This window comes from Cuculus canorus, chromosome 10 (genome assembly GCF_017976375.1).
Source record: "Cuculus canorus isolate bCucCan1 chromosome 10, bCucCan1.pri, whole genome shotgun sequence".
Lineage (NCBI taxonomy): Eukaryota > Metazoa > Chordata > Aves > Cuculiformes > Cuculidae > Cuculus > Cuculus canorus.
In genome coordinates, this window is record NC_071410.1 from 8,587,818 (window position 1) to 8,602,242 (window position 14,425).

The window sequence follows — 14,425 nt, forward strand, 5'->3', positions numbered from 1 at the left end:
TCCCGAGCTGCTCGGCCAGGCTCACGCCAGCGCGGCCTGGAAACGCCTCTCACCACAGCCCAGAGCAACCGTGGCTGAGCTCTGGCTAGACTTCTGCAAGAGAAAATTGCTTCTTGCAAAATTTGTCCTTTCTTTAACGTGGGATAGATCTAGAGGTATGAGAATGGCTCAGCAGCATTGCTGCAAAAGGCAACTTTTACCCTTAAACTCATTGGAGATTGCTTCTTCCTCCCTAAAAAAGTTTAGCTTTCACCAGGTGGTCGCAGCGCACACCAGCTCCAGCCGACGGCACCAAGGCTGGCAGCGTGGCCACGCTGGGCTGCAGCATCGCTCACCCGCGGGGCAGCAGAAGACGACCATGAGCAGCCCCTGAAGAAGTGAGTAACTTAACTCTGACCGTCCGAGAGGTGGCCTGGCCTTGGAACCAGGGCTGCTGTGACACAGGGGACGCCAAGGTGGCGGCTGAGCCCAGATCGTGCAACAAAAGGGGTTTGATGGAACACGAGGGCGGGGAGTGCAGCACAGGAGGGACCATTGCCCGTTGTCCCACAAGAGTTAAAGACTCCGACTCCAGGGGGAAGATAGGAGTTTGGAAAGTATTTTGAGGAGATGGAGGTCAGCTAGAGCTGCTCAGGAGGCACCACTCTTCCCCATCACCCTTACTAGGACAAGCTGTTGACTTTGAGAAAAGACAGACGGGGCCCAGGACAAATTATATAACTGTTACTTTTTCATCAGCCTGTTTCCCCGACTTCTAGCAGGTTAATTGACTCCATTTGTGTGTCAAGGCCAGTCACGGCTTTTTTCTGTAAATGACTCCTGTCTTGTCTGATGACACAATTAAAATCTGAATTGCTTCTAAACCAAAAAAAAAAAACCAACCCCAAACCCAGGGGAACTGAAACTTTTCCAAGCAGTGGATGTTGTGGAAGGATGGGATCCTGCCTCAATGGTTACGAGTTTTCATTGCCACTTCCCTCTGGTTCGCTTCCTCTGCAGAAGGGGATGGGGACCCGCAAGGAGTGCTTTCCGCTTAGAGGCACCAGCTCCACTCGGGAGAAGCATTCCCTGCAGAGAGGATTGGGGTGGGAGCCCCACCCTAGCACGGAAATTCAAGGGGAGCCAATTAATTGTGTTTGAATGCCAAACAGCATCCTTGGGCCAGGGACATGGGATTTTACCTGAGGCCTGTTTGCAGATGTCACAGGAGGAGCTGCTGCAAACCGCTTTATAGATGAAATTGGATTAAAGGATCTGAGCAAACTATGCATGATACTGTATTTACAGCATGTGTCATCTGGAAATATTACAGCACCCAGCCTATCCGTCTTCCTCCCCACCGGGGCACGTTTGTGCAGGAAAGCCAAGTTTAATAAAAAAACTCCATTTAGCTCTGTGGCCAATGAAGCTTCAGTGGAAGCACAGGAGAGGGGGGAAAACACTGTTTTTCAAGGCTTGCTCCACATTCAGATGGGCCTCTGCGGTCCAATGCCAGTTTTTATTCAATCTGGACTGAGTGCCGGATAAATGGATCACATTGATCTATTTATTATAAGAAAAAGAAGAACACAGAAATAAGCTTGACTAATGCCCAGTGAGTTGGGGATTTAAATAGCCTCTCCAACACAAGCAGCCAGTTAACCCTTCCCAGCAGGGGTCGTGTCAGGGCTCAGGGCAGCATGAGGAACAGCCTGTCTCCTCCTGCTTGTGCTCCCACTGTCACTGCAGATGATGAACCATGTGCCCTTTCCAGCCCAGGGGGTCCCTGCCTCGAGTGCCTCTCTGACACGGCAGCACATCCCCAAAAAGGATCCTGGTGAATGGCCTGGGAGGACTCTGGGTTGTCTGTGGGCAGGGGCAGCTGTGCAGAGACAGAAAGAGCTGCAGCATGAAGGCCGTGGGGATGGGCTTGGAGGAGCAGGTGGCAGCGAGCCGCCTCTGATGGGCTCAGCTGGAAGATGTTTGCTGCAAATGCCTTTGCCCTTTCCTCCTCATTTTGCCTTTTCCAGGGTGGCTCTGCCAGCCTATTTAGCAGCCATGTGCTCCATCCTCTCCCTGACTATTCCTGCTGCCCTTGCCCTGGATCCAAAGGTGTAAATTCAGCCCCGAGGCGACGGCACTGCGACACCCGTGCTGGCTGCTGCAGCGAGGATCACCGCAGCCGGGCAGCGGGCCGTGGTACGATGCTGCCGCACCGTTTATCTCCTCACAGCTGCAGCTGGGTTGTGCAGAGGTATTTCTGCTTTGCTCCATGGTGCATGTAAATTATTTGCTTGTAAATGTTATCTGCGCCTTCCCAAGGGAGCTGCTGCCTTCTTCCCGTGTGCAGCCATCGCATGCTTGAAGCTTGTGTTTATGATCAATGCGCCTTCTGCTTTAATGCTTTCCACCACTGTAATTCGGCTGATCTCCATGGTGGTGTTTCTGCTGCAGCTCCTGTATGTCCTGCACGCGCTATCACAGCTGCCCGTGTCCCCTCTGGTGGTCCAGCTCACCCCGAGACCCCCCAGCCCTCCATTTCATCCCCACACCTGCAATGTGGTAACAGCTGGATGCCTGCAAGGGCTCCCGCTCGCGAGCCGCTCCCGGTGATCGCACCAGGTTGCCAAGGGGCGCTGAGTGGCGCTTTGGGGTGCACGTGTCTGTGGCAAAGCAAAGGTGCTCACGAGTACTTTGCCAAGCTTCTGGAAATCTGCTGCTGAGGAAAATGCTGTTTGATTTCCCCCACAGAAACAAAGCCATTGGCCATCTCGCCCTGCGGGATGAGCCTGCCCGAAGGATGTGGTCACGCTCTGGTAAGGAGATGCAGGATGCTGCCCGTTAAACCATGGCTGTTCTTGGAGCTGGAGTGCGGCAGCGCCAGGGTGGGGTTAGTGTGAAGGTAAGCCTGTGAGTTTGCTGGGGTGTGGGGTGCTGGGGTGTGGGGTGCTGGCAGCCACCCCAGCCCCGTGGCCTCAGGGGGTGTCGGCAGAGCAGGTGCTGTCTCAGCAGCTCCCCTGCTCTAAGCATCCTTGGGGCTTTGGGAGCTGGCTGTGCCTGATGCTGCTCCCCCGGCCCCCAGATGCCCTACAGCGGGGTCTGGGGGCAGGCAAAGCCCAGCAGCACCCACAGCAGAAGGATTGTCGGATGGCACAGGGAGGTAGGAATTCACACATGGGGATGCTACTTGTGCTATTGCAAAAAGCGAGGGGATTTTGGAGAGGGTAATGAGGGCAACTTGGGGCTCTGGGCTGAGCAGGATGAAGCTTTGGAAGACTTTTTAATTCTCTGCATCGTGCAGCCAAAGGGGGAGGGCTGTGGCCAGATGTGGACCAGCAGGATTGGGCAAGAGCGTGACCCATGCCAGGGAGGGAGGTGGGCTGCTATTCCCCCCGCCAGGCTCTCACCCCTCTGCCAGCTTTGCTCAATTATGGGAAATCCTTTAAGCTTTCGCATTAGTGCTGTATTTAGGTCTGCACTGTATTAGGGCTTAGCATGGGGAGCGGAGTCAGATTTCTCACTTAATAAAGAGTGTTTTAGAGACATTTGTCATCAGAGTCCCCGGGGCCACGAGCCAGGATGCTGGGGTGAGTGAGGGGGTGCTGTGGGGTGGGCTGATTCTGTGACCTGCCTTGCTCAGCCCTGGCCCACCTATGCCCTGCCAAGCGCTGCCCACACAGCTCCAAACACCCGCCACCAGCCCTGCACTCGCACCCGGAGCAGTGGGTCACAAGCTGCCAGGACAGAGGGTCCTGGTCTGCCCCGATTACCCACCCAGCCAGGGGGCACGTGGGGTTGTGCATCCCAGGGCTGCATCAGCACAGCCTCTGGCAGAGCCCAGCTGCCCTCCTGCAAGGCTCCGGGGCCGCTGTGCTGGCGGGGAGCCCGTCCTGCTGGCAGTAAATGTGTCATCGGGTGGTGATGAGGGATAATGAGTCACGAACACCCACCGCCAGCCAGCCCGGCCGGTCCTGGCACAGGGGCTGCAGCGTGTGGGCAGGAGCGTGGAGAGAAGAGCGATTCAGACTGAAATGCCTCACTCCTCCTTTGCCTCTCCTCGACCTGCATCTTCCACCAGATGCCAACAGTGCAGCATCCCTCCAGTCGTGCTTGCCTGGGGTGACAGCTTCACTCCCCTCATCCTGTATCTCCACTCACGGGTGCCAGCACTGCCACAGCTCTGCCCATCGCTGTTGGACAGCTTGGCAAAGGTGGGGCTGGGGGGCTGCCTGCCAAAATGTGTCCCTCCTGCACTGCAAGTAACTAAAGCTGGGGCTGGGCCAGCGCGGGGAACAGGAGGAGGCAGCAGACTCCCCTTTTTCGGTGTGGATTTTTCCTTTAATCTGGTAATCGTTGAGGCAACTGAGTATTAGATCCAGATTTGAGCTGCTGCTGGTGGTTTTCGTGGCAAACATCCCATGCAGTTGTGGAGGGCAAAGCTCATCCCTTGTCTTGTGTTAGTGGGTGGGCGAGGAGCCCTCAAGCGTGTTCCCTCCCTGCTGTGCCCCTTGAGTGGCCCTTCAGCACTTTGCTCCTTTTCTCCTAAACAGCTCTGCGAGGGCCCTGGCCTGAGGAAAGCCAGGCTTTTGCACCAGATGTGACTTTTCCAAGAAGGACAGGAGACAAGCTGTGGTTTCAGCGATGTCCCCTGGGCAAGCCTGGCATGAGGGACGGCAGCAGCCCCATGGCCGGGGGCTTGGCTGGGAGACCCAGCAGTTGCCCCTCACCTTCCCCTTCCCTTCAGATCCACAGGAATGAACCAGAAAAGCAAAAATTGGTGCAATCCTCACAGATCTGGCACTCACGGCAGCTGCCAATGAACCAGCCCCAGGAGCAAGAGCAGCCCTAACATATCCTGTTCCAAACCCACTGCTGGGTTCCCCAGGGAAGGCCCCAGCCAGAAATCGTCCTGATGGGGGAAGCTTTTATTTACTTTCCATCTGTGTCTTCTCCAGGACTGGCCTCGATTATTCTTTTCAGCAACACGAAGCGCTAGAAGGCTCCGCAGCTAGAGATCAATTTTCTCTGCTCTCACCGCAACTACTTTGTGCAATGGGAAGTGGCTTTTTCCTCCCCCCTTCCCATTGTGCTGAGACTTGGTGGGTGATGCCAGGGATGGAGGTGGCCGCCTTGCCAGTAGGAGGGCAACAGGGGACCCTGCAGAGCCACAGCCCGGCCACGCGCCAGCCCTTCCCTGGGGCGGTGCTGACGGAGGGTGCCAAAGCCTTTCGCGCAGCCATTGAAGAGCAACTAAATAGTGCCAGGAAAGAAAGCCCAGCTCAGCCATCAGCATCACTCGGCACAGCATGGGGACTCTCAGCTGCTGCCTCTTCTTCTGCTGTGACAGCCCTTCTCGTTCGCTGCAAAGCTCTGGCTAATGGAGGAGGATTTTCTTTCTAGGGAACATGCAAAAATTTGTGTTGAGCAGGTGAAATATGCAAAGACCTCATGTTTAAGTGACCAGAGACATAGTGGTGGCACAAGATATGAAGACTAAACACAGAGGAATTTGAACTGCTTCAGAACTAGGCAGTCAAGCTGGAAAAAACCCTCCAAAATTAAGAGACTTGCAGAATTCTAAGAGGATGGGGACGAACTTGGCATGGGATTAAATATTGGGGAAAAGATTAGAAAAGTGAAAACCAGGAGATAAGAAAAGCCTGAGGATGAAGTAGATGGACCAGCTCAAGGAGAGCTGTCAGCCCATGGACAAGGACTAGCCCAGGGATGAGCCTCTGTACTTTTCCCCCAGCATCTCCAGCCCATACTCCCACATTGCACCTGCCTCTGGGTCTGCCGTGGCACCAGGCAAAGGCGAGAGCACCCTCTCTCTGGCACCAGGAGAGGTGAGCTTACCTGGGGGCTGCTGATGCTGACATACACATGGCTCCATGTGCAGCAGACCACAGCTCTGCATGTGTTGGGCTCTGTTTGTTTGTCCGTCTCTGCAAGGATGGCGAGGTGGCTGGCTGCCTTGGAGGCCAGGAGGGAGCCCCAGCCCAATCAGAGCCACGCTTGGTTTCACCAACCATGGGTTTGAGCCTCTCCAGACAGCGCAATTCAGGAAATTCTTTGCAAGGCTGAAGTGCTGCTTTGCAACAACAAACCATTCAGCAGCCCCTCGCTGCTGAAGGCAGAGATTCAGTTGGGGTTTGGATCGCTGGCTTTCATCCACCAAATGAACTCGAGCAAGTTCATAAACTGCAGAACAAAATGCTGAAGACCGTGGGCAATTAGAGCAGAGACCTCTGGAGTCCTCCCCGGCATGGAGAGCTCCAGCGAGGCTGTCAGCGGCCCCTGCTGTTTCTGATCCTGGCTGGCAAATATTAATTCTATTTGTTTCAAGTTGAGAAATTCGATTGGAATACTCTAATTAAGCAGTTTCAGTGCTTTTCTCCTCCAAGGACCTTCCCCAGACAAGCACTTTAACTCCTTGGGTCCCATGGTGGGCTCCTGGACGAGACACGCTCTGAAGTCAGCAGGTTCAGCTCCCTTGATGGCAACGATGGATGCCACACATTATCCATGCTGAAGCTCCTGAGGTGTCGTGAAGCCCTTTGCGGGTGCCTGGATTGCCTCCAAGTGGCCAGGAGTCATTTCTCGGGGAGCTGACAGGTTCTGGCATGGAGGACAAGCAGATTTGCACCGTCGGCTTCCCTTGCCAGGAAGGCTGATAAAGTGTCTCATAATGAGCTCGCCGTGTTCTTGCTTCGCAGACAGTTTTGTCAGCTTTTTGCAAATGCAGTCTGGGGAGAAGCCTGGCTGGCTGTTGCTCACAGCTCTGCCAATGCACTTGTCTGGAAAGCGTTTTCTTCCAGCCTCAGGTTAAACCAGAAGCATCTCGGCCCCTGATCTGCCTCCAGCCTCATGAAGAGCCACATGGGGACATGTTCCTGGCACGTGGGCTCTCCAGTGGCATCGCTGTGTGTACACATCCTCAGCTGTGCCTGGAGAAAAGCAACAGGTGGGAAGCGAATGCCGTTAATGGATGAGCAAGGCCATGCCATGCAGATGGGCCATCCCACAGCAGCTGGGGACACTGATATCGGCCACCTGAGATACATAGCTCTGATATGCCATGAGTGCTGCCAGGAACCGGTTTCACTGTGTTAGTGCACTTTGTCCCAGGCAGGAGCGATGATCCGGGTTGCCCTAGGAAAGAGGTACCAGTGTTTCAGCAGATACATCCCCGTAGCGCTGAGCCAAGGCACCCAGATCCTGCTGGCAAAGCAAGGTGCTCAGCTGTCTCGGTGACACCGCCCGCCCAGGGCTGGACAAGAGGCTGCGCAGCGGTTGTAATGATCTGAGATCATCCTGCACTGGACGGGAGCACAACCTGGCAGCTCCCGCCCGGGGATTCAGCACACTTTAATGAGCTCAGCCCTGGAGTCTGAACGGAGGAATTAACGATTCAGGATAATACTTGTCACTTTGCTACAAGGAAATAGTCGAGTGAAAAGTAATTTATTAAAAAGAAGAAAGAAATGGTTTTGCTTATTAAGATCAACATCATATTAAAGTATTTTCTCAATACGCCATTTGGGCTGAATTTTACATTTTATCTCTCTCTTTCCCTGCAAAGGGAATAAGCAGAGACTTTCACTCTAATTAATTGTTAGCTGCTTCACTTTGCTAGTGCATTTCATGCACAAGATTGCACATTTCAGTGGCATTTGAATTGCAAATACTGCAGGAATATAATAAAAAAGGAAAACCCGTGGAATTTTGAAAGTGAATGGGAATTCTTCTGTTAGAAATCAGTTTAAAATTGCTTTATTTTCACAAATCTTAAAAATTTATCTTGACAGTGTACTAACTTTCCCTCCTCCTTTCTTTTCACTTGGGGTTTAAGGCAACAAATTTGGTTTATGTGTTCACCGTTGCCTTCTGGCTTTTGAGGCTTAAGAAGCTGTATTTTCAGTTTTACTCTACTATAATACTGGCTAGAAACTTCAAAATATGGATGTATTGATATTTGTAGGGAGAGGCTTTCACATGTGTTGGTGATTTGACAAGGTCAGCTCTGAGGACAGCCCCGTCCCCTGAACTTTGCAGAAACCTGCAGAAGCTGGTGTCCAAGGAAAGTGTGCCATGCTTGCATCATGTCCTGCACGTTGGAGGATGGGCCACTTTTTGGATGTGGAGCTGCGGCTCAGCACAAGCCCAAAATGGATACAGCCAGTGATAGCTGGAGACGCTTCCCAAGCACTGCGGTTACACATTATATTAGCTTGGACCATGAAGGACAATGAGGATACAGCTCCATGTTTGGAGAAAATAGGAAGAGGAGTGACCCGTGAAACCAGCTTTCTTACTGCATGACCAGTGTCCTTGCACAGAGTGGTGACTTGTCGTTGCCCAGAGACTTGCTTGCTGGCCAAGGCATGAGATGCTGAACTTGCAAGCAGGAGATGCAGCATCAGAGAGGATTACTGAAAGAGAGGGCTAGTGTGGAGGTGAGGGGCTGCAGCTGGCTGAGCCTAGGGACAGATGGGCCAGCTTCTCTCCCCAGCCCTTTGAGTCAGGAAAGCTACAATTGCAGCTAAAAGCTTTGCCCAAGGAGCATGGTTGGGTGTAGCGACAGCATCTTCCCCTGCAGCAATGCTCAGCAGCAGCAACCAGCTCCTGGGCCAAGCTTTTCTAAACACTTTGTGATATGATACCATGCCTGGGGACCGTAGAGATATGCTTCTCCTTCCAGAAATCCAAATAACCTCCTTGTTGTATCAATTATCATTCAATGCAGCCCCACTTCTGCCTCAGAATCAGTAAAATGTCCTTTATCTTTTCTTAAGTGCCAGCATGCCTTTCAGTGCTACTAAAGTCATGGCTAAAGGCTGACAGATGACAGAAATGAGACATTTCTGAGAAGGGGCCTCAGAATTTTCCTTTGCATCACCTCCAGGTTGGCAGGAAAAGCTGGTGAAGGAGAAAAGTATCTCTGCAGGTTGTGCTGCCTGAAACAGCCCCAGAATTAGGAGTCTGGGTCAGATGACACATCCAACATGTAAGACATATTTCTCTGTAATCTGCCGGAGTTGAAATCAAAAGCTGTCATTACAGTTACACGACTGGTATGACAAGGCTTCCTTAGAAGAACTGTATGTGAGAGCAGCCCCCAGTGCTCCGGCAGCTGTACAAGCCCCGAGGAGCCGGTCCCTGCAGCTTACATGCTGAACACCGTAAGGCACAGTAAGTAGATTAGCAAAACTGCTGGAAGAGGTGGAGAAGAAACGACACTAGGTCTTAAGCTGGTTTTGCATGTATTTATGTAAATTATATGCCTGGCTAAACGGTAACTTCGGTGAAATCCAGGCTATCCTTGCGGTGTATCTCCCCAGCTGCCTTTGCTCAGCAGCATGATAGGCTTCCTGGCAGAGCAGAGTCTGGTTTATAGACACAGTGAGTCATGGTAGTGAGCTGGTTGATAATGACAGTGTGGACAGCCTGGAAGAGGCAGCGGCAGGCGCTGGGCAGCATCCACGCTGTGGCTGGGGAGGTGGTGCAGTCCCAGGCTGGTGTCTGTAGGAGCTGGTCCAGACAACTCACTCCCTCCAGAGCTCGAGGATGCTCCTCTGCCACCTCTTGGGACTGGCTCTGCAGGGCGAGGTGCCGCCTGCCCTCCCTCCTGCCTCCCTGCTGGATGCAGCACCAGCCAGGATGTCTCTCACGCTGGTGAGATAGGGATTGCAATTATTCCTGGCCCTTGCCTGTGCCATCTGTTCATTCCCTGAACATCCCTGCAGGATCTGTGTCTTACCAGGTTAATTTAATAAGATCCTGCTTTATTGTTTCTGGCTGCGGGCACGGCATAGAGCAGCTGAATCCATCAACAGCACAGAGCTGCTCTGGCAGCAGTCAAATCCTGCCCAGATGCTCGTTTGGGAGGTTTGTTTTGCTGAGAGAGGACAAACCCTCCTCGGGCAGTGCTGAGGGACAAACCTTGTACCTTTCTCCTTGGCAGGAGCTGGGAAGAAAATGGCAGCGGCAATTAAATCAGGTCTTTGACCCAGGGTGAGCCGCACTTCCCTGAACTGAGAACCTGGCCATTCATGGCAGAAGCAGCTATTCCCATCCGGAGTTTCAAAACCTTTTACATCACTGGCTATTTTTGTGGCTTCAAATAGGTGGTGCATGGGTGAAATAGCTGCACAAACTGTTTAACGAAGGGAACGACTTGCCTTGAGGATAACGAACAGTCAGATGCGCTTTGAGAACAGCCTTTTTTTTTTTCCCCACTGTAGACATGTAAGGCCAGGTATAAAGTGTTGTGAGCTGGGAAATAAATCTCTGGGAATCCAAACTGAATCTGATTATACACCAAGGACCTGGAGAGAAACAAAGCCAAGCCAGGTTTCCAATCACACATGCACCCGCTCTGGCTGTCCACTCAGTGAGGAATCAGACAAGTCAAGTTGCACCAAAATGTATTTGTTTTTCCTTCTGCTCCCCACTGCTGTGATCTTTGCTCCATTTCCTCTCCCTTAGTCATTCCTCCACCCATCGAAAACATAATGGACCAGCAGTGCCACAAAGACATACACATAATGAACCTAAGTGACCGTGTAATCTTATTATTGTCACCCTCATCCTCCCTTGCCCCTTTTCTCCCTCCCCCCCATTTGTCACTGTCGTTGATTGTGTCATGGTTAAAATTAGATGTGTAACTCCTCTGCAAGCAATTGCACTTTGCCTTTATCCTGAACACCTTGAGTGTATTAGGTACTTTGCAACTACTCATGGTTTATAATAGGGCTGAAGTAGGAGGCAGCCTGTTTTAATACTCATCTTTTTACATTTTCACTAATTCACCAGCCGCATGACTATCTTCCATCCAGGCACATCTACCTCACTCCAACTTGGCAAAACAATTTTAGAGGCAACGGTAAAGGAAGGAGAGGGGTTATTACTTACATGTAATAAAGAAGGGTGACTCAAATTTGGCGTAACTTACGCAAGATTTATTCTAGGGGATAAAAGTCCTGACTGAGCTTCCCCCACAATGGACGTATTCTCTTTATGGAAAGAAAGTGAATAAACTATTGCCATTTGCAAAAACATCCACAAGCAGAGCCACCTCAGAGTACCTTCTCTGTGTCCTTGCATGGCACCTGGCCTTGGCCAGGCACCTCTCTGGGGTCCACTGGAAAGCAGGATGGACGCAGCACGGACAGACAGCGGTGTCTGCCTTGGGTGACCGATCAAACAGGTGATGCACAGAGGAAAGGGATAACGAATCCTGCATTTCACAAGAGTCTGCTGAAATTCTACAGACAATGAGAAGCAAGCAGGCAAGTATCCAGAAACAAATTTGGTCTGTTCAGAGGGCAGCTTCCATGGGTGGAAACGCTTCGAGCAAACCATCCAGTCAGGTCAGAATCATAGAATGGTTTGGGCTGGAAGGGACCTTAAAGCCCATCCAGTTCCAACCCCCTGCCATGGGCAGGGACACCTCCCACTAGGTCAGGTTGATCAAAGCCTCACCCAACTCGGCTTTGAACACCTCCAGGGATGGGGCAGCCATCACCTCTCTGGGCAACCCATGCCAGTGCGTCCCCACCCTCATGGTGAAGAAATTCTTGTTAACATCTCACCTAAACCTCCCCTTCAAACCACTCATCCTATCCCTGTACTCGCTCCGAGGAGCCCCTCCCAGCCTCCCTGCATCCGCCTTTAAATACTGGAAGCCGCTCTGAGGTCTCCCCAGAGCCTTCTCCTTCAGCTGAAAGCGACGGGGGGTGGATTTCATTTGAGAAAGAAAACAGCTGTTTATTCTTTTCAGTCACTTCATCTTAACAATGGGGGGAAATCACTGCCGGGGGCAGCGCCGGGGCCGCTCCGGGGCCTGCGCGGTGCCTTGGTGACCCCTGCCGTCGGCCCAGGGCGGTGGAACCCCGGCGTCCCCGGCACCAACACCGCCTTTACTGCTCGGGAGGGGTTGGGGCCGGGTTTGGGAGGCTTCTAGTGCAGAGAGATGCGAGGGAAAGAGAGCAGCAGGGAAAAGCGAAACCCCAGTGGATGTGCGTAATGGATCTGGCGTCTTTTGCTGCCGTTGGGACGGTGTCGGGCACGGTCTGAGAGTGGAGACAATGTGTTCTGTGATGCCATGGCATCATAGGATGGTTTGGGTTGGAAGGGACCCCAGAGCCCACCCAGTTCCAACCCCTTGCCCACACCTCCCGCAGATCAGGCTGCTCCAAGGCTCCATTCAACCCGGCCTTGAACACCTCCAGGGATGGGGCAGCCACAGCTTCCCTGAGCAACTTGTGCCAGGGCCTCACCACCCACGCTGTGAAGAATTTCTTCCTCATGTCTAATATAAATCTTCCTCCTTCCAATTTAAAGCCATTCCCCCTCGCCCTGTCACTCAATGTCCCTATAAACAGCCCCTCTCCAGCTTTCCTGCAGCCCCTTCAGGCACTGGCAGCTGCTCTAATGTCTCCACAGAACCTTCTCTTCTCCAGGCTGAACAACCCCAGCTCTCTCAGCCTGTCCTCACAGCAGAGCTGCTCAAGCCCTCGCATATCTCCACACCCTCCCCTGGACCCGTTCCAGCAGTTCCATATCCCTCTTATCTTGGGGAGTGATCTCCATCAATCATGTGCAGCAACACAAGATTGGTTACAGAATACTTTTCCCACTCACATGCATATGTATAAATTTTCCCAGAAATCTTATGCATATTCTATTACTTTCCAAGGACTAATTTTAATGTTATTATGAACTTTACAACAGTCAAATCTCTTGCTAATTTGGAGCTTTGGAGCCAGCTCTCTGCCTGACCTTGCATTAGAGATAGGAAAAGATTGCAAACAGGTGATCATAGAAAAAGACCCATCTGTTCAGCACGGATCATACTTAACAGAAGACATAACAGTGTCTGGAAAAACACTATTTGAAAAAAAAATGCTATAAAAAGCACACTATTAGAGGGACATTCTGTCTAACTTCCAGAAAATACAGTTCCATGGATGAACTTTACTTTAGCTTAAATAAAAATATTCCACTTTTTGTAATAGTAATGACTTCTTGTATCACCTGAGCCAAACCATGTGGCCACATGTGCCCCTCTGCCCTTGTGCCTCCTCATTCCAGGTCCAGGAGTGCCAGACAGCCCTTTTAGCCCTGTGACCGATCGAGACCATTTCCTGCTGTGAGACCGATCTCTCCCCGGGCTGCCTGGGTGCCAGGAACTCATACCAAAAACACCAGGAAATAAACTCTCTAAGACTCATTTTGGAGTTCTAGAAAGTAAGTGAAGGAAGAAATGTTTTGTTATAAATTGCTAGCCTATTATACATTTGAATATTATGCATAGATTTCTGTGATTTCAGAAGTAAAATGTAGGATTAGCTTGAATAATAACTTTTAGCCATCCCGTGCCTAGATACTTATGCTTAAGTAAGGACTTCTAGCAAGGCTGCAGTTAGAAAGAATGTGAAAAGAATGTGACTGTGTTTAATTGAAGTCCCGGAGTGTGTCCAGAGAAGAGCAACAAAGCTGGTGAAGGGGCTGGAGAAAAAGTCTTATGAGGAGCGGCTGAGGGAACTGGGGTTGTTCAGCCTGGAGAAGAGGAGGCTGAGGAGAGACTTAAAAGGAGATTGTAGAGAGGTGGGTGTTGGTCTCTTTTCCCATGTGATAGGGGATAGGACAAGAGGGAATAGCCTTAAGCTGTGTCAGAGGAAGTTTAGATTGGGCATTAGGAAATATTTCTTCACTGAAAGGGTTCTCAAGCACTGGAGCAGCTGCCCAGGGAGGTGGTTGAGTCACCATCCCAGGAGGTGTTTTAAAGGCAGGTAGATGAGATGCTTGGAGACATGATTTAGTATTGGACAGGTATAGTTGGAATTGGTGATCTCAAAGGTCTTATCCAACTTAATGATTCTCTGATTCTATAATTAATCTAGATCAGCGACTAGGACCAGATGCGACCTTGAAGAGGAGCCCAGGAACTGGTTATAATAGACACACCTATTCCAGGAAAAATAATGAATGTGTGTTTCCCATAATCTATATGCATATGGATGTTTAACCAGTATAAAAGTCATGTAACCAGCCTCAATAGCTGCATGCCCTAGGCGGAATCATCCTCGGTGCTGCATAATAAAGGATACCTGCTTAATGATCAAATTGGCATTGATTATTGAGTTTGGCTTTTCATGGCATCACAGCACCATTTGTCAGGCCTGGGCAACACGAGAGAGTGATCTCCATCAATCGCGTGCAGCCGGACTGGGTACAGAATATATTTCTGTATGGATAATGGATAGTATATATGGGTAAATTTTCCCAGAAATCTTTTATGTATTCTATTAGTGTCCAAGGTCTAATCATAATGTTATTATGAAACTTTGCAACAGTCAAATCTCTTGCTAATTTGGAGCTTTGGAGCCAGCTCTGACCTTGCATTTGAGACAGGGAGAGACTGCAAGCAGTGACTGCAGAA

General features: G+C 51.2%; 1 long non-coding RNA gene across 1 annotated transcript; it reads left to right on the forward strand.

Moving 5' to 3' along the window:
- Positions 1–721: 721 nt before the first annotated feature.
- Positions 722–7,835, forward strand: LOC128853115 (uncharacterized). The gene is made up of 3 exons (XR_008451376.1): positions 722–2,233; positions 2,731–2,881; positions 4,935–7,835. It is a non-coding gene; the product is annotated as an uncharacterized LOC128853115 (long non-coding RNA).
- Positions 7,836–14,425: the final 6,590 nt, after the last annotated feature.